Genomic DNA, 20,823 nt, shown 5'->3' with positions numbered 1-20,823 from the left:
CAAAGCGGGTCACTAAACTCGGGGGCAGGCTGACTCGTGAGGGACTGGGCTTCCCCTGGCAAGTTGATCACAGCCTTGCGAAATCAAAGAGCCGCTTGTGCCAAATGAGTGGACGCGACGCAACGCGGATCGCAGGGGAATCGCCTGGGAAGAGCGGGGGCAGAGTGGATGACCTCTGGAGAACCTCTTGACCTTGCAGCCGGCCTGCCGGAGGAAGAGCATTGCAGGCCATTTGCCGCCATGTGTGGAAGAAGCTGAACAGGCAAGATGGTGACTGGACTAGCCTTGAGGCAGGAAAGGCCTGGCATTTTCCAAATACAGTGGATGCTCGGGTTGCGAACGTGATCTGCGCGGGATACACGTTCGCAACCTGCAGTGTTCACAACCTGCTGTTATGATAACCCGGGTTACGATTCGACGCTTCTGCGCACAGCGCGATTTAGTGCTTCTGCGCATGCGCGACCGCCGAAACCTGAAAGTAACTCGTTCTGGTACTTACGGGTTTAGTCGTGTCCGCAATCCAAAAAAACACAACCTGAAGCTTCTGTAACCTGAGGTATGACTGTATGAGGCATTTAGCATTGACGCAACACTGAAACGGCCACAATGGACGCAAGAAGGGCCTGTGCTGGATCAGGCCAGTGGCCCATTGAGTTCTCACACTGGCTGAACAGTTGCCTGGGGGAAACTTGCAAGCAGGGTTGCAGCACAAAAGCCCTCTGTACTCCTGTGGTCTCCAGCATGTAGTATTTAGAAGGATTGTGGCATGCAACACCCCTCTCCTCCACGAATTTGTCTAATCCTCTTTAAAAGCCAACCAGGTTGGTTGCCATCTCTGCCTCTTGTGGGAGGGAGTTCCTGTCACAGTCCGGTTCACGGGCGATCGAAGTCCCGGTAGGGGACATTGGGACCGGGGCAAGATGGCAGGGTGGGAGCAGGAAGGGGGGTCCAGAAGCCAGGAAGCCAAGAGTCTAAAGAGTCAGAGAGCCAGGAGTCAAGATGTCAAGGGTCCGAGGGTCAAGAAGCCGAGGTTCAAGGATCAGGAAGCAAGAAGCCAAAGGCAGGGAACGTGTTGCTGTGGCAAAGAGCTGAAGGGAAATGCTGACCTTATCTCCCTTCCCAGCTCTTGTCACCAGGTGCTGTGAGTTACCAATCAACCTCACCTGTGCGGCCACACCTTGCCTCTTCAGAACAAACTTAGGAAGGCCTCAGTCCTGCAAAGTCCTATTGGTCACAGGGCCTGGCTCCTGCACGCACACGTGACAGTTTAACACTGAGCTGCGTGGACAAGTCCTTTCTCCTGTCTGTCCTGAATATCCCAAAATTAAGTTTCATCAGATGTCCACAAGTTCTAGTGTCACGAGAGAGGAAGAAAAACTCCTCTCTAGGCACTTCCTCCCTGCAGCAACTGGCCCAAGCTCACCTAGCGAGCTTCATGGCCGAGGCAGGATTTGAACCCAGGTCCGACACGCCAACCACTCCATCCCAATGACATTGACCTAATACTGAAACAGACACACTGGGCATCTATCTTGTCCGTTTAATTTATTCTGCTCCAACTAATGCCATCCTTGAAAACTGACTCAAGGGTCCTGCTCTTTTTGATAGATGCGAGTACAGTGGACGCTTGGGTTGCGAACGGGATCTGTGCGGGGTGCACAATCGCAACCCACAGCGTTCACAACCTGCATCTGCGTGTTTGTGCAGGCACGTGTTGCGACTCGGTGCTTCTGCGAATGCACAAAGTGTGATTTAGCGCTTCTGCGCATGCGCAACCGCCGAAACCTGGAAGTAACCTGTTCCAGTACTTCCGGCTTTTGGCGGTCCGCAACCCAAAAAAATGCAACCTGAAGCAGCTGTAACCCGAGGTATGACTGTACGTTCAAGAGGCCAAGATAGAGAACGGGAGGAGGGCTGGATCTCCAGCTTGTTGCTGTCGGCTAAGGGAGGATGAAGCCTGGATCTGGTGCTCTTTGTGACAAGAAGCAGATCTAGAGCCACTTTCTGTGTGAGCCACGGCAGAGGCCTGGAGCCAGAAGAATAAAAGGATTCAAAGAAAACCTCTCCCTAACCTACCCCTCATAGGGACGCGCAGGGCATTGTGGGTTAAACCACAGAGCCTAGGACTTGCCAATCAGAAGGTTGGCAGTTCGAATTCCTGTGACAGGGTGATCTCCCATCACTCTGTCCCTGCTCCTGCCAACCTAGCAGTTCGAAACATGTCAAAGTGCAAGTAGATAAATAGGTACCACTCCGGCGGGAAGGTAAATAGCCTTTCCGTGCGCTGCTCTGGTTCACCAGAAGCGGCTTAGTCATGCTGGCCACATGACCCGGAAGCTGTACGCCGGCTCCCTCGGCCAAGAAAGCGAGATGAGTGCCGCAACCCCAAAGTCGGCCACGACTGGACCTAATGGTCAGAGGTCCCTTTACCTTTACTAACCTACCCCTCAAAAAGAATGCAAATGTATGCAAGACTTCATTACCATTGTGGCGCAGGGTTCAGGGAGCCAGGCCAGCCTTCCCACAACCTGGTGCCCTCCAGAAGTTTTGACTACAGCTCCCATCAGTCCCAGCCTGCACCTCCTGCCTCTCAGCCTACTAACCTACATTGAGGGTTGTTGTTATGGGGATTAAGAACCGTGCATGTCACCGGGAGCTCCTTGGAGGAAAAAGTGGGGTGGAACTGACTGCTTGGATAGCTCACCCAGTAGAGCCTGTGGCTCTTAATCTCAGGTTCATTGGGCAAAAGGATTCCTGCATCACAGGGGGTTGGGCTAGATGACCCCGCGGGTCCCTTCCAGCTCTATGATTCTACGAACTGCAATGCAACAAAAACAACACCTTCCCCATATTTAGACAGCCCCCATTTTGCACTGCTGAAAACACCTCCACCTCCCCATATTTCCGTACACACTCACCCAAGCGGCTCTGGTCCGGCCTCCCAAATCAAACAGTCAGCTTTTCCCCGGCCAAAACAGCCGCTCTTGGCAGGGAGGGATGCCCAAGTCTTGGGTACGAATCCAGCCCGCACCACCGAGCGGCCTCCCAAACGGGGCAACAGGCAGCGCGCTGACCCAAGAGGATGCTGTTGGGGGGTCTTTATAATTACCAGAGTGGCGCTGCCCCAGGGGCATATTTAGCAAGCTGCTGAGTGTTCAGGGAGATGCATATTGAGCCTGCTGGAAATATTCCTTTAACTAGCTGGCAATACTTTGCTCAAACTAAGGCTTTATTGTTCCGAGCCGACCGTCAATCCCAAATACGAGAGTTTTCGTTTCTTGTAAAGCGCAGCTCCAGAATAAGCCTTGCTGTGTGTGCCGGGACTTCCTGGGCCTCTCCCGACCCCCCCCCCCCAAACCGCAGCAGGACCAGCCTGCGGCTACCACACTGTCCGCCACCGCCCACCCCCAGGCACCACCGGCTCAGCAGCCGGGTGAAATCCCTCTCTAAGCCCCTGGCTCTTGCTTCACCCGTCCCGGACCAGGCAGAAAGACTTTGGTGAAGCGAGATGTCTGGAATAGTTTGACATGGAAAAAACAACATCTCTCCAACCTATAATGGATTGGCATGTTTATTTATACGTGGATTCCAGGGACCGATGTGGGGCTGCAAACAGAGCAGAAATCCTAAACAGGCCAATTGGAGGCTCCGTCCTTTGCCAGCTGCTTTCTCCCTCCATGAACGCCAGGAGGGGGCGTGGGGGCTGAGCTGGAGGAAGCTAGACCTGCCACGGAGATCAGGATTAGACCCCAAACTCCTTCTTCCAGCAGCGCCATGGTGTTCACACAGCGGCAGTGGCAAAAGAGAGAGGGATCGAGTCTGGCTGTGGTTTCTGGGGCAGGCTGGGTACTGGGTGCAGAGGGACCCAACTGCAAAAGAAGAGGAGTTCAGGGATATATATTTTTAATAATTTTATCCTTTGCTTATCCATTTTTATTGTGTTATTTAACGTGCTGAGAATTGCTGCCATTACGGTCTTGAAATTATTTATTGTAATTGTGAAGAGTGGATTTCTGTTTAACTATTATTTGCTGATATTTAATTTTATTGTGTGCTGCTATATTCTAAGGGGTTGTTGAATGTTACTTTATTTGATATGTTGTTTATTTCAAAACTATGCTTTTCTTATGACATTTTTGCATTGGGTTACCTTGGTGTGATCTTTGTTGTTCCTTCAGCTTGTGTGTTATCTTGTAAACAGTCATACATTGGATCCCGAATGCCTTGCAAGTCGAACGTTTTGGCTCCCGAACGCCGCAAGCTCGGAAGTGACTATTCCTGTTTGTAGACACTCTTTTGAACCCGGATGTCTGACGGGGCTTCCAATTGGCTGCAGGACTTTCCTGCAGCCAATCAGAAGCCGCGTTTTGGTTTCCGAACGTTTTGAAAGTCGAATGGACTTCCGGAACGGATTCCGTTTAACTTCCAAGGTCCGACTGTACAGCCATGTACAAAAGTGGTATACAAATCAAAAATGAAATGAAGTGAAGTGAGATGGCCACAGCAGACCAGCCTCTTGTTTGTAACCTGGGCCAAATTCCTCAAGGTCCCCATAGCAGGAGGAAACTGGAAGATCAGTTGAGAGCAAAGGCCTCCTTTGCAAGCAACACTGTCCTTTCAATGCCACGGCGCCTATAGGATGGTTTATGGAGCCTTCAGATCTCTGGGCATCTTCCTGTGCCCATGAGCTGCTCTGGCAGGACGGAAAACGCCAGTGTTTAGTCTGTGTCCGTCATTGTCACTCTGTTTGTTTATCGCCGCTCACTGTGGCTTGAGCGGCGGGCAGCAAGGATGGCTTGTTTTTCCACCCTGTGCTCTTTAATTTCCTCTCCCGAGGGCAGGTTCAAAACCTCACAGGCCGTCCCACAAGGAGTCGCCGCCACCATCGTTCTGGGCAGCCACATCTGTGCCGAGCAATCCAACCTGGGGGGTGGCTTTCAAAAGGAGAAATCTTTGGTGGTATTCAGAGAGAGAAGGCAAAACTGGAGAGCAAACTGGATTCTGCTTCCCAGCACACAATGCAAAGCTGGAAAAATGAGCATTGCTTCACCACTGGGGATTCCACAGTCATTGTCGCCGCACATCAGCTCACTTATTCGTTTATTTCCCTTTCCTACGGACTCTTCCCAGATGCCACACCGCTCAGATCCTACCCTATACGACCCTTTTGGAATAAGCAACTGATCTGAAGGCATCAAATAGTTCTTTGACCCTGCCAAGACTTTGTCGCAAAGAATCAGACCTTGTAGGGGAGAAGAGTCCCTTGGAATGAGGGCAGAATGCAGTTTCTATTTGGGTAGCTTTTAAACCTTTAAGGGCAGCGTAAATCACAGGACTGGCTGGCTTGGTTGTTTTCTTACACAGCCGGCATTTGGCAGCTAAATGACCGTGGAACTCAGCGCCACATGATGTGGTTGGGCAGAGGCCAGAGGTCTGGCAAGCTTCCCTGAGGAACTGAGGCAGGCAAGTGTTTCCAGATGAACAGCCCCTGCCAGGAACAGGGGCTCACAGAACCCCGATGTGGGAGAGAGAGAAGAGAAGCTTTTGAGCTGAAGCTAATCGACTGAAGGGACTCGTTTGCATTACATAACTGAACTGCTTTTGAGGTGATTTGACTGTCAGCACAAGAACCTTGGAAATAATGACACCTTTGTGAGGGCGCTGAGAATTCAAAGTGACAATCCTCAAGGTGCTTCAGCTGTGGGTCTGAGCTTGAAACAGGTGACAGAATCACAGAACTGGGTTCCCATGAAGCCATCTAGTCCAACCCCCTCTTTCACGGTTGAACAGATCTTACGGTCAGAAAGTTCTTCCTGATGTTTAGTCGGAATCTCATTCCATGAAATACCGTATTTTTCGCTCTATAACACGCACCTGACCATAACACGCACATAGTTTTTAGAGGAGGAAAATCCGTAGGCATGCCACCCGTAGGCATTCCCTCCATAACACGCTCAGACATTTCCCCTTACTTTTTAGGAGGAAAAAAGTGAGTGTTGTGGTGTAAAAAATACGGTATTTGAAGTTGGCTATCGTATCTCCGGGCTAAACATACCCAACTTCCTCCTCTGTTGCTCATAGGGCCTGGTTTCCAGACCGTTTTGTCATGATCTGTGGAACTCCCTCCTGCAGGATGGCTTTAGAAGAGGCTTGTTATACAGTGCTTAAAATTGTATAAAAAAATATTTAAAATGGAAAGAAAAACACCAGGAAGAACTTTCTGATGGGAAGAGCCATTTGAAACTGGAACAGATTCCCTGGGGAGGTGGTGGAGCAGAGGTTGGGGGGCTGTTTGTCAGGGATGCTTTAGCTGAGGTTCCTGCACTGTAGCGGAGGTGGGGGTGGACTGGATGACCCTGCGGGGTCCCTTTCAACTCTGCGATTCTATGGTTCTGTGATGCAGGCGGTCCAGGCCTGGGAAAGCTAAGGGAACAAGGTAAGCAACGGTGCCAAACAGTGGTGTTTGTTGAGAATCGTCCCCTTTCACACCATCCTACCCTGCTTGTAATTGCTTTAAAAATTGATTTGTTAACAAAAAGAATACAAACAGAACAAACAGAAAAGAAACAACAACAAAATCAAGGGTGGGAAAATAACATCTCTAATTTAAAACATACAAAAAGTTAGAATATTAAAAACACATTAAAATTACCTCAGCTTCCTAAACACCTGGGCTGGCTTGCCTGGCGCCGAAAAAAGTTCAGCGAAGGTGGCTGCTTGATCTCAAGAGGCAGGGAGTTCCATCATTACAAAGAATAAAGCTTCCATATAGTCTTATATGAGCCAGACCTTTGCAGTTGCTGTTGGCCCTGAGGGAGAATGCATGTGCCTCAAATTCCCATGAGGAATAAAATTCACGTCCCCCTTTCCTCTTGCAGGCAGCTTGGACTGGCACGGAAGATGAGAGCCATTGTTTTAACAGCCAGCTCCAACACCCTCTCCCCCCCCCCCCGCCCGCTTGCACATATGCTGTTCAGACTCACACGTAAACAGCGGGGCCATAAATCCTTCGCTTTCCACATGCTTTCTCCATTAAAGCACACGAGAAACCCATCGCGCTCCAGCCCTCCCCCAATAAATGAAAAACTACCTCGTCAGCCGCAGCATTAGCTAGCCATATTTTTGCCCTGGACTCTTGGCTCTGAAAGGAACATATCTGCGTCCTCTAGACTTGTGAAATTTGATTTCTTTGCTGGTTTTTGTGTGTGAGTGTGCGTGTGTTAAAAGTAAAATTCGAAAAACATCCCACTCAAAGAGCGAGTGAGAGAGGCAGTGGCCACAGAATGCAAAAGAGGGTTCAGAAAGATGGATGCATGCACCACCGATGGTCACAGAAGGGGCACAATAAACGGTTCCAGCCCCTGGTTTTATAGGTCATGCACCAGATCGCCAGATCAGGCTCCACAAATGTGGACAGGAAGGGAGAGGACCAGATATTCAACCCCAGGAGATGGAGGGGGTTGAGTGGCTGCCGGCACAAATCCTTGGGTCCCGACTCTCTCGCATGCGCTTTATGCAATTCGTAACAAAATACATATTTCACGTTCAATGCACACACTGCTCTGAATGGCTTGCGAATCTGTGCCATGAACCGAGCATTTCTGACTTAGACAGAAATATCATATTATTATGCGCAGGTCATATGATTACGTGCAGGCGCATTTGCATGTTTTCATAAACGAAAACCCTGCGGATATGACAAAGCAGTTGTGCGATGCACACTGCGTTGTGTTACACATACAAGTTTATAGAGCGTGGTTAGCTCAGCAACTACTGTGTGGGCGCTTATGCTATCGATATGAGTCATTAGGCTCTTAATATTCTCAACAGGTACGAATATTATCATGTTTATTATTAGCATAAAAATGAGATCACACATTATTAAATATCCCATGTAAATTAAGCACTCAATCTGTGAGCACTTAGAAGAGGATGCTGTGATCACATCCTTCATTAAGGGCTCAAAGACCAACTGTTCAATGATCTGTTCTAGCACCTTTTCTGGTATTGATGTCAGGCTCACCTGTCGGTAGTTACCTGGGTCTCCCCTCCTGTGGTTTCAGGAAGCTGAGGAAGCTGGTATTCAGGAGCAGTGCTGCCTCCAATTACAGAGGGAAAACTGCCCATGCTAACACACCTTGCCAGCATTGACCCACAACTGGGGGTGGGGGGTGGGAGTGACTCTCCTTCGCTTCCCATTTTAAAGAACTGCTGCTTAGCACCGCAAGCTTCTAAGTGGGGGTCCTACCTGAAGTCTGAAAGATGTCCCCGATTAAATCAGGTGATCTATTTTTGAGGAGGGGTGGTAGTTCAAAAATATTTTTAATACAGTGATACCTCGGGTTACAGGGACAGGGGTGGCGCTGTGGGTTAAACCACAAAGCCTAGGGCTTGCCGATCAGAAGGTCGGCGGTTCGAATCCCCGTGATGCGGTGAGCTCCCGTTGCTCGGTCCCTGCTCCTGCCAACCTAGCAGTTCGAAAGCACGTCAAAGTGCAAGTAGATCAATAGGTACCGCTCCGGCGGGAAGGTGAACGGCATTTCTGTGCACTGCTCTGGTTCGCCAGAAGCAGCTTAGACATGCTGGCCACATGACCCAGAAGCTGTACGCCGGCTCCCTCGGCCAATAAAGCAAGATGAGCGTCGCAACCCCAGAGTTGGCCCCGACTGGACCTAATGGTCAGGGGTCCCTTTACGCTTCAGGTTACAGACTCCGCTAACCCAGAAATAGTACTTCGGATTAAGAACTTTGCTTCAGGGTGGGAATATCCATTCTGAAGGAAATCAGCCCTGAGTGCTCACTGGAAGGACAAATCGTGAAGCTGAGGCTCCAATACTTTGGCCACCTCATGAGAAGAGAAGACTCCCTGGAAAAGATCCTGATGTTGAGAAAGATGGAGGGCACAAGGAGAAGGGGACGATGGAGGACGAGATAGTTGGACAGTGTTCTCGAAGCTACCAGCATGAGTTTGACCAAACTGTGGGAGGCAGTGGAAGACAGGAGGGCCTGGCGTGCTCTGGTCCAGGGGGTCACGAAGAGTCGGACACGACTAAACGACTAAACAAGAACAGGAGGCCCCATTAGCTAAAGTGGTGCTTCAGGTTAAGAACAGTTTTAGGTTAAGAACGGACTTCCGGAACGAATTAAGTACTTAACCCGAGGTACCACTGTACACAGTTTTGCAGACAGTTCCAAAAGACAACAGGCAAACAAAGACTTCTAAGGAAGAAGAGGGGCGATGACAAGGGATGAAGAATCAAGGAAAGTGAGACAGCTTGGTTCCAAAGCGGCTTTGCTGAAGAATCAAGTCTTAAGAGGGGATTTAGAAGAAAGGGGAGGTGACCTGAGAAATTCAAGGGCCAATGCCTGAATGATTCAAATATTCCATCCTTAACCTTGAGGACTAGGCACCTGGCTTTCTATTCCATACTCTTTCTATACTCTGGTTTCTCTGCAGATCGTATAAATCTTTCGCCTTTTACTATTCCACGCAACCTGAGCTCCTAAGCATTTGTCTCTTTTAAAACACAGGTGCACTGGAATTCTGAAATTCGTAATCACCGTCCAACGTTGGTGCCGCGCAAGACAACAATAACACCCTTCATTGGCTACATTCCCTCCCCTCAAGGCATCTCCTGGGTCCTCCTCACCCCTTTTGTTCTTCTCTAACCAGCCTGCTGCCCAATTCAGCAAGAGAAAACAAAGCGGTGGGGGCTGGGCTGGAGCGGCTGTTCTGGTGCCAGCCTCGCCCTCCCTCCCTCTGCCACCGCAGAGGCTGCCACTCAGCAAAGGACGGTTTCATAACTCAAGCAAACCACAATTGCCAGGCGAGATTGCTGTGGCTCTCTGGCTTTCCCCAGGGGGGGACAAAGGCTCTGCAAACCAGGAGTTGGGTAAACGAGCAGAGCTCCTACTTTGCGGTACCCCCCCCCCTTTCACCGCACAGCCCACTAAGAACTTCTCTGTTTCAGTGTGGGGCATATCCGGAACAAGGCCTGCGGCTGAGAGAAAATGCTGTGCTTTTGAGAAAGCCTTGCATCACCGGAAGTTCCTGGAGGGCTGGGATGCGAGAAGATAAGAGCAAACAGGACTCCGCTTCTCCGAACGACACTGCAGGAGCTTCCAAGCTCCTAATTCATCTGCCGTTGCCGCGTCTGCAAGTAGACAACTTTATAGACTGAGCTCAACTTCCCGCTCTGAGTGAGAGTAATGTCTGGAGCAAGGCCCCTTTCCATGACAAACCTGCCACGAATCCGGCGACTCCGAACTTCCATCCTGTTTAGGAGCAAGTGGTCGCCAAATGTGCCTTAGAGTTCACAATACACTGATCTGGGAGAACGCTGATGTTTTCATCTGCGCCATGGGATACGCGCCGCAAGATCAGAGCCCTGCAGTCTGATGAAGTAACAAGCCACAATTTATGAATGGCATAAACAACAAATGTTTGCGGGTTATGAATTACCAACAGAGGAGCTAATTCCAAACACATTCGCGCTCAGGCGACTTTGAAGTCAATGGCAGTTCAAAGAGAGCAAGTGTATTTACTAAGCGGGATCAAGGGGATCAATGAGAACCAAAGTGAATGCATTCCTGGGAAAGAAAGAGGTTTCAAGAGCTCATGGCTGGGTGGTGGGGAGAATACTTCTTCCATTCAGAGCCAAGATAATCTCCATTGTATGGAGGAATGCTACTCAAGTGCGGAAGAGGTCCGTAGTACTATAGCAAAGCATATACTTGACATCTTTCCGCAGGGCCTGCAAGACAGAGCTGTTCCACCAGGCCTTTGGCCACGGCACAGTCTGACCCCCCTCCTTTGGTAATCCTCACAAGAACTCTAGCCCAATGGTTGCCATGAATTTAATTTGATTTTAGAATGAATTGATTTTAGAACGCTGTGTTAATTTTATTGTCGTTAGCCGCTCTGAGCCTGACTTCGGCTGGGGAGGGCAGGATATAAACAAATTATTATTATTATTATTATTATTATTATTATTATTATTATTATTATTATGCTCAAGGTCCCTGAAAAAAAGATAAGCTTGCGGGATCAGCCCAAATGCCCACCTAGTCTGGCATCCTGTTCTCACAGGGGCCAAACTGCGTGATTTGGCAAAAAAGTTTCCAGTAGCTGGTATTCAGAAGGGGCATCACTTGGGGCAGAGTGTCTGCCTTGCAAAAAGGTCCCAGGTTCAATGGTAAAAAAGGTAAAGGTAAAGGACTCCTGGATGGTTAAGTCCAGTCAAAGGTGGCTATGGGATTGTGGTGCTCATCTCGCTTTTTAGGCCGAGGGAGTTGGCATTTGTCTGCAGACAGCTTTTCCGGGTCATGGGGCCAGCAGGACTAAACCACTTCTGGCGCAATGGAACACCATGACGGAAGCCAGAGCGCACAAAAACGCTGTTTACCTTCCCACCACAGCAGTACCTATTTATCTACTTGCACTGGTGTGCTTTCAGACTGCTAGGTTGTCCAGAGCTGGACTGTGGCAAGAGAGCTCCATGCTCCCAGCCCATGCGCATTCATCTGAAGTGTTCCGGAAAACATCTTTTCTTTTTCTTTTCTGGGTCAGACAAAGGAATGAACTTCCGCACATCAAGCATAATTAAATTGATGGAACGCTGTGTCACAAGAGGCGGTGACAGCCATTAGCTCAGATGGCTGTAAAGAGGAATTAGACAAATTCATGGAGGCGCAGGGGGACTGCCTGCCATTGGCATGAGTCACGATGCCGAACATCCGGAGCATCTTAGGGAGAGGCAGCGGGGGCCACCGACTGCCAGCAAGACGGGAAAGAGGGCTGTTGCCTTCACATCCCACTGGGGGACATCTTGGGAAGCTGGATGCTGCAGTGGGCGGCCCTCTGGCCTCATCCAGCAGGCCAGGCTCTCAGGATCGGGTTAGGATAGCTGAGAAAAGGTTTGGCTGAAGAAGCAGTCTTGGGAAGAGACATGGAGGCTATGCATGAGACATTGCGCTCATGCATCAACCCCCAAACAGAGGACATGGGTTTGTGTAAAATGCGCATGTGCTAATTTAAATGTGCAGGTGCAAATAGCTGGCGGAATCTCTTGGAAGTTTCTAAGCAGAAGATGTGCAGTGGTACCTCTGGTTGTGAACGAGATCCGTTCCGTAGGCCCGCTTGCAACATGAAAAGAATGCAACCCGCAGCGGCGCATCTGCGCATGCACAGGTTGCGATTCGCCACTTCTGCGCATGCACGTGATGTCATTTTGCACTTCTGCACATGTGTGAGCAGCAAAACCTGGAAGTAACCCTTTCTGGTACTTCTGGGTCGCCGTGGGATGTAACCTGAAAGAACGTAACATGAAGCGGACGTAACATGAGGTATGACTGTACAGTGGTACCTCCGGCTGCAGACGGGATCCATTCCAGAGGTCCGACGAATCCCGAGGTTTTTGCAACTGGAGAGACACATGTGTGTGGTGGAAGAGCACTTCTGCACATGCGCGTGCGCGGCAAAAACCCAGAAATATACTTCCGGGTTTGCTGCTTACCTATCCCAAAGTTTACGTAACTGGAGGTACGACTGTATGGCCCTGTATTATGGATGATCTAGCTGAGATTCCTGCATTGCAGGGGGTTTGACTAGATGACCTTTGGAGTCCCTTCCTACTGTACAATTCAGTGAGTCTATGAATTTGAACAGAAAGACATCTCTCTGGCCGGCCCTCCATACCTCCACTCAATATGGGTTGTGAATCTTCCCATGTCTGTTTTAACTCCCAATTGTTCCAGCCATAATTCTCCTCCAGGTATTGCTGCCCCAAGCTTCCTTCTGCCTAAATTCGGAGTTCCACCATGCAGTCGATGTAGCCCTCCTACTTGGATCTTCAAAGCGGAGGGAATATCTGGATTTAGGAAGGAGAAAACGGAGGACGGTGCTATTTGGAGGAGAGTGAAACAAAATTCTTACCATGAATTTCTAGTCCAAGAGACTCCTGGAGGACAGCACTTTACTTCTGGGATTGTTTCGATTAATGACATGTATTATACAAGGTGGGAGAGGAAGAAAAGCCAGGGGTCTCTCCTGCTTGTGAGCTCCACTCCCTGCTCCCCCCCCCCCTGTATAATACATTTCATTAATGAAAACAATCCCAGGAGTAAAGGGCTCTCCTTCGGGAGGCTCTGGGAAACGTGGGATGCATGAGGAGGAATTAAAAGAGGGCACCAGGACTTCACATCAGATGGAGCTCTATACGTTTGCCATGGTTCTCAACCTGTGGGTCCCCATATGTTGTCGGACTACAACTCCCATCATCCCTGAGCTCTGGCCTTGCTAGCTAGGGATGATGGGAGTTGTAGTTCAACAACCTCTGGGGACCCACAGGTTGAGAAAGGCTGTGTTAGAGGTTTACGTAGCTCTGCTCATGCCCAGGACACAACAAATAGGAAAATCGGGTCCTGCCTTCAAAGTCCATCTGAGGTTGCCCTTTTCATGCACCTAAAGGGGTAAGGATGCGAAAAGAGAAAAATTTCAGCTGGAGAGAGATTGTGTCGGGGACGGAAGGCCATAAAGGGGAATTTGGGGGCCAGGTGAGGGCAAAGGAGGCCTCACACAGACCCCAGAAGCCTTTGCGGCTGCCACCATAAGCCAAGTTGGCACGGCTGTCTGGGCAAACTGGGCAGAGATGCTGACGCTAGTTCAGTGCAGCAGAATTTTGGGGGGTGGGGGTAGCAGAGGAAGAGGACCGAGGGGGAAAGTCTCCTCTCACCTGCCTCCTTCTCTCTCAGCCCCCAAGACCTCGGAACAAGGAAGGACTTTGCTGCCAGCCCAGCTGTTTTCCCTTCTGCTTTAATCTCTCCGTGACTTACGGCCAGGAGCGAGGCTGGAGTGATTAAGGGCTGGCAAAGCAAGCCTCATACACAGCCCCAGTGCCAAGGAATACTTAGCAGGGGCACAGTTATGAAAGCCCGATGCAGCGCGCCAAGCCAAGGCCTCGGGATAAGGCGGCCTCTTCTCCAGAGCCCAGAACGCCCTGCAACAAACTTGCCCGCTGCCCAAAGGCAAAATAAAGAATTGTTCCCACCCGATTCCTCCCCAGGGGGCAACTGGCTAGGCGGCAGACCCTAACTCACAGCTGCCTCTTTGGACTGGGCTGGGCAAATGGGTCCCCAGTAAGATAAGAACACAAGAAAAGCATTTTTCAATTACATCTCAGAGTGTTCCATTTTCTCCTGCATTCTTCTATACAAAGAAACCAAACATTTAAAAAGCAGAGAAATTGCAGCACCACTTTTAACGGCAGCACATATAGCCATAGCGAGAAATGGGAAAACTCTGAATTCTCTAGATATAGACCAGTGGGATAGCACTGTCTGGCAAACAGCCTTATCGCAGAAATTAAGTGTCCTGGGAACAAAAAACCCCCCATCTTGCATGGTTTCATTGTATCTAAATTAAAATGAAGCACATGGCAAGGAGGTGCTCCCAGTTCATGGCACAGTTTGGCTAGTATAGACCAGAGGTATTAAAAAACATATTATGTATTATTATTACTATATCCCATCATCTCCAGCCTGCAAAGACGTTAATGCAATAAGTGAAATGCCACAACATTAATAGTGCATTATGATTTGGTATTAGTACACTGTTGATTCCAAAATCTGAAAAGAGACATTTTTTCCCATTGAGCTCTTAGATGCTAATGACTTTTTTTTTTAAAAAAAGATATTTATTAAAGTTTCAAAATGTTACAAAAATAAGAAAAAGAAAATACAAAGTACAGAAAAATAAAAACAGTTAAAAACAAATCAATCTTTCCATATCTTATCTTTCGTTTGCTTGTTTCCCTGACCTCCTCACACCTCCCTTTTTTGTATTCCAGTTCAATTAGTTAATTCAGCAAATCCTTTCCCTCTCTGTTTATCTTAATCCTTTATCTTTATATATTATAACTTTAGATTATCACCTGTTAACAATCCATTTTTACATATTCCTTTATAACATTGCTGCTAAAAACCACTTAACTTCATTCCGACATCATTCTAACATTCATTAATTTGCTAATGACTTTCATTTACTTTAGTTTTTCCATGCCTGAGAATCTTTATTTATTTTCCTTTTGGTGTTTGTTAATATTTTGAAATTCAATAAAATCTGAACAGATCAGAGCAGAACAGAACAGAGCAGAACAAAGAAGAAGGCTGAAACTAAAGACACGAAGCGACTCTGCTTCGCAGCCTCCTTACAACCCAGAAGACAAAGGCCGTCCCGGGATTTGTTAATTTCCCCAAAACACATGCAATGGCCAAGAGTAACGGCCATGAGGATGCGACTGTCGGCTTTGACACATGCCATGTGCGGGGATGAGTGCATCGCTGAGCCTGACCATCTTGCCCTGAGAAACCACGCAGTCAAGCCACGTCCCGGCCAAACAAGAATGCCTTTGATTCCTCCTCTGCCGCGCACTCGAACCCTCTGACCCGTGGTGCTCACTGAGCAAGCCCGCCTGGGGAACACAGAGGCCCCAAGTCAGCAGCTGCGGGCGGCGGCAGAGCTGAAAGCTTCTGGTAGCACAAACAGGGTTGCGTAGGGGAAATATTTGCTGGGGAAGCAGAGGCCTTGCCGGCCTCCGTTTGGGGGAAATTCCTTGCTGCTCCTAATCAAAAGCAAAGCACTCCTTCATTCACACATTACAGCTTTGAGTGCACACTTTGGATTCTCCTTCACTTTACATCTCCAAACTGGTTTCTTCAAGACGGAATTACTGCGATGTGCTCTATGCGGGGTTTCCCTTCTGCATAGTATGCAGGCTGAGACCCTATCTGCCCATGTACTGCCTCGCCAGAGTGGTTCATGCTCTGGTTATTTCTCGCTTGGACTACTGCAATGTGCTCTGTGTGGGGCTCTCTTTGAAGGCGACCCAGAAACTGCAATTAATCCAGAATGCTGCAGCCAGACTGGTGACTGGGAGCGGCCGCCGAGACCACATAACACCAGTCCTGAAAGACCTACATTGGCTCCCAGTACGTTTCCGAGCACTATTCAAAGTGTTGGTGCTGACCCTTAAAGCCCTAAACGGCTTCAGTCCAGTATACCTGAAGGAGCATCTCCATCCCCATCATTCAGCCCAGACGCTGAGATCCAGCTCCGAGGGCCTTCTGGCGGTTCCCTCCCTGCGAATAGCCAAGTTACAGGGAACTAGGCAGAGGGCCTTCTCGGTAGTGGCACCTGCCCTGTGGAACGCCCTCCCACCAGACGTCAAAGAGAACAACTACCAGACTTTTAGAAGACATCTGAAGGCATCCCTGTTTAGGGAAGCTTTTAATATTTGATGCATTACTGTATTTTAATATTTTGTTGGAAGCTGCCCAAAGTGGCTGGGGAAGCTCAGCTAGATGGGCGGGGTATAAATAAATAAATAAATAAATAAATAAATAAATAAATAAATAAAGCCGGAAGCTTCAGTGGGTGCAGAATGCTGCAGCACAATTGCTGGCAGGAGTGAGGCCTTGCCAGCATATGACACCTGAGCTCAGAGATCTGCGCCGGCTGCTGATCTGCTACTAAGCCAAGTTCAAGGTGTTTACTATTAGTAAATAAATCCCTTTAACAACTCCGGACCAGTTTACCTGTGAGATCACCTGTCCCCGTACGCACCCACTCAACCACTTCAATCTGCAGAACTGGCCCTGTACGGGTGCCGCATAATTTCCGTTCCGCATTGGCAAGAACTCAATCTCACTTTTGCCTATTGATATCAGGCAGGAACCAGCATCGCCTGCTAAAAATTTTTGTTGTTCTTTAGACAAACCTACTCAATAGTTTAGAAAGTTGATGTTTAGAAAGGTAGTGTGAGTTTTGGTCCATTTTTAGTCTATTGTTATTTTAACTTTCTGAAAGCCTTGCATTATTGTTGCTAACCCTTCTTCCTCATAAGGTTTCTGTTTTATCTTTTTTTCTAAACCGCTTGAGGTTCTTGTGATTTAGCACTCAAGTGGTATACAAATTTTATGAAATGGGATAAATAAAATGTAATTTGTAGGGGAAGCAAACGTGAATTGGCACAAACAGGCCGTCGTGTTTGCTACACTTGCCAGAGTCTTAACTGGGAACTGTTTCAACCACTCCGCTCCTGCACCACCTATTTTGTCCACCCTCTCTCCTGCCTCGGGGCAATTTGCCCTATTTCCTGGCTCCCTTCTCTTTCTATACCCCTTACAGAGACTGTTTGGGAGCAGTTTTCCCCCTCTGGGTGCCTTTCCATCTATTGTACGACCGCTATGCTCCTCTCGCATTCCGTACAGCAATGGGAACACAACCCTGGTGCTACGATGTTGGGATGAGAAATGGCAAATAAGACACGGCGTGATAGGTGTTTGTAAAATTATTGACGGCACAGGGGGAAAAGGGGGCATCAAAGGAAGCAGAATGTTGGAAGATTTACAGCAGACAAAAGAAAGGGCTTATTCCTGCACCACACACTTAAACTGTGGAACTCCCTGCCACAAGAGGCAGCAATGTCCACCAACCTGGATGGCTTTAAAAGAGGATTAGAGAAATGCCTGGGGGAGGGAGCTACCTACGGCTGTTGACCATGATGGCTTTTCTCTACTTGCAGTCAGAGGGTAGTTGCTGGAAACTGTGGGAGGGGAGAAGGATCTGGGGCTGAAGTTTTGCCTGTGGGTCTCCTATTGAGGGTGAAAGAGGAGAGCGCAAAATATGGTCTGAAGCTCAACATCAGAAAAACGAAGATCATGGCCACTGGGCCCATCACCTCCTGGCAAATAGAAGGGGAAGAAATGGAGGCAGTGAGAGATTTTACTTTCTTGGGCTCCATGATCACTGCAGATGGTGACAGCAGTCACGAAATTAAAAGACGCCTGCTTCTTGGGAGAAAAGCAATGACAAACCTAGACAGCATCCTGATAAGCAGAGACATCACCTTGCCAACAAAGGTCCGTATAGTTAATCTCTGGTTTTCCCAGTAGTGATGTATGGAAGTGAGAGCTGGACCATAAAGAAGGCTGATCACTGAAGAATGGATGCATTTGAATTCTGGTGCCAGAGGAGACTCTGGAGAGTCCCATGGACTGCAAGAAGATCAAACCTCTCCATTCTGAAGGAAATCAGCCCTGAGTGCTCACTGGAAGGCCAGATCCTGAAGCTGAGGCTCTAAGACTTTGGCCACCTCATGAGAAGAGAAGACTCCCTGGAAAAGACCCTGATGTTGGGAAAGATGGAGGGCGCAAGGAGAAGGGGACGACAGAGGACGAGATGGTTGGGCAGTGTTCTCGAAGCTACCAGCATGAGTTTGACCAAACTGCAGGAGGCAGTGGAAGACAGGAGTGCCTGGCCTGCTCTGGTCCAGGGGGTCACGAAGAGTCGGACACGACTAAACGACTCAACAACAACAACAACAACTCCTACAGACATCTGGTTGGCCACGGTGAGAGCAGGATGTTGGCCTAGATGGGACACTGGCCCGATCCAGCACAGGCTCTTCTATCCGCACCCATAAGTCAGAGAGATCTGACCTCCTTCTTCCAGGGAAGCAGCCCTAGAAGGTCTTTGCCACTGGCTCTGTTTCCCTTGCAGTGTGACGGATGGGATGCTTGTCAGCTCAGTGCCCTGCCCTGTTTGGATGATGGGGAAGGGGGCGGTATAGAGAAGATGGAGGGGAGAGGCTGGCACACAGCAGACGGGGGTTCCTGGGGTAGTGCTGGGGCTGAGCCCACTTTCCATGGCAGCTGGCACACTGGCCGCAGTGTGGGATCCTTGATCCAAGCCAAGCTGGGACGAGTGCGCAATGCTGGGGGGGGGGGCACTGAGTGCCCCCTGCCGAATGCCACCTTGGTGGTCCACGAACCACAGAGCAGGCATCCTGCTGCTGGGAAAGGAAGAGGGGAGATGAGAAAACTTGGCAGTCCTTAATGCCCCCCCCATGCTATGCTACATGTTGATGTCAGAGATGTCTTTGGAGACTCAACAGCACCGGGCAGAATTAAGTGGGACAAGCCCAGTCTCCTCCCAGTCTCAGGAGCGAAGGGGGCTTTCAAGTGGCCTGTTTATCCAGCCCTTCTTCCCAGTTTGTTTGCAGACTGATCAAGTGGTGTTGGCTATCTAATGACCCTTCGTTCTGATCTGTTTGAGGGTGTTGCAGGAAACGCCCCCCAATCATTCAGTTTGTACAAACACCACACACACACACTCACACACGACATACGTGACGCTTCTGTTCTAAATTAATAGAAAATCACCTGTACATCAGATCTGTACCGTTCCACTTTTATTTTACACTATGAAGGAAGGACTATCAAGGGGGAGAGACTTGACACAAGACAGCCAGCATGAGCCCTATCCAGTTGGCATGCCAACCTTGATCATTGCTAGACAGATCATTGCACTCACAAAGGAACTGCATATGGGAGTGGACAGTGATCAGCTCTTCCCTCTGGAAACAGGAAACTGCAAACTCCCCTTTCCCCTCTGGAAAGTACTCATGGGGAGGGGGAAGGGAGGAACCGGCCAAGTGACAAGACACTCAGGTTACCACCACAACTCCCCCCTCAACCCCTCCTTTTTGTGATGTGTCAATGATGTAGTTGTGATGTAGTTATGATGTAGTCTTAGGGGTGTAGCATGGGGGATTAGTAGCTAATAAACGTTGGGGTCTCCTTTTGTTCAGGGCTTCCATCTTGCTTCATCTTGCAGTGAGTGGGAGTCCTTTCGCGACAGTCTCAATAAAGACCAAGCCTACTGGCTGCTGTTTTGCTGCAATTGTCCTGGTTGGTGTCTTTGCTTTTTGCCCAAGGAAGCCCTCGGATTTCTCCGTTAACAAGGGGAAGTTAGATGAGGATGCATCGGAGCAAAGCCACTCCGCACTATGGTTTCAAATTGGACGGAGGAATGCGTGTTGCATTGCAAGGGGTTGGACTAGATGACTCTAAAGGTCCCTTGCAATTCTATGCTTCATCTAGGCTGCTGGTTGGTTCTTACTGGAGGACCAGCAAATTGCCTGCTGGCCGGTTATCAGGTGAACACAAACAGCTGAAAGAGAGTCACTTTGGGCGTAGATTGCAAAGGTAAACAGTGCCCAAGGAAAAGGGAGGGTCAGAGCTGCGCTCAGGAAGGAAGAATCCATCCCAGCACAGGGCTGCAAGGTTCACCTGGCCCTTGAAGCAGCCAGAAGGAGCCTCTGACCTCTGCGCTGCTCCTTTCATTGGCTTGTGGGACAGGAAGGTTCTTGGGAATCAGCTGGCCAAGTGGAGAGCAGCCGCAGGTGCCAGCAGCAATAGGCGGGATGTGAAACTGGGGTTTTGCACATGCAAATATCTGCCTGGGCACCTCCAACCCCGCAGGACCCAGAATTGGCCTCCACAGTCAGTCACAGACTCACTGTTAAGACCAGGGGGCAGCAAACGTTTTCAGCAGGGGGCCGGTCTACTGTTCCTCAGACCTTGTGGGGAGGGGAATTTGGGGAGAAAAAATTCCTTTGGAAAAAATTCCTGTGCCCTGCAAATAACCCACAGATGCATTTTAAAGAAAAATCACACATTCTACTCATGTAAAAATACCAGGGAAGGCCCCACAAATAGCCCAGAGATGCATTTTAAATAAAAGGACACATTCTACTCATGTAAAAACACGCTGATTCCTGGACCGTCTGTGGGCCGGATCTAGAAGGTGATTGGGCCGGATCCGGCCCCTGGGCCTTAGTTTGCCTACCCATGGTTAAGACCGTGTTCATGGAAGACAATCTTACTTGGCTACGAGGGATCGCCAAAGAAGAAGACGACATGATGGGGAGAGAGCCTTCTTGGTAGCAGCACCCAGATGATCCACTGCTCTTCTCTAGGGAC

General features: G+C 49.2%; 1 protein-coding gene across 8 annotated transcripts in view; it reads right to left on the bottom strand.

The window, feature by feature from the left end:
• Window positions 1–20,823, bottom strand: part of IL11RA (interleukin 11 receptor subunit alpha) — a 140,580-nt gene that overhangs the window by 32,295 nt on the left and 87,462 nt on the right. The window contains exon 1 of one of the 8 annotated variants that reach the window (XM_028748051.2): window positions 12,698–12,720. The exons of 5 other annotated variants lie outside the window; for them this stretch is intronic. The gene's annotated coding sequence lies outside the window, so the exon portion shown is untranslated. Of the gene's footprint in view, window positions 1–2,918; window positions 3,300–6,652; window positions 6,759–12,697; window positions 12,721–20,823 lie in introns of those variants that run through there. 2 more of the 8 variants (XM_028748054.2, XM_028748053.2) reach the window with 2 other exon arrangements.

Source organism: Podarcis muralis, chromosome 11 (assembly GCF_964188315.1).
Source record: "Podarcis muralis chromosome 11, rPodMur119.hap1.1, whole genome shotgun sequence".
NCBI lineage: Eukaryota > Metazoa > Chordata > Lepidosauria > Squamata > Lacertidae > Podarcis > Podarcis muralis.
Note: the sequence above shows the minus strand (reverse complement) of the source record. Positions and strands in the feature narration are given on the sequence as shown.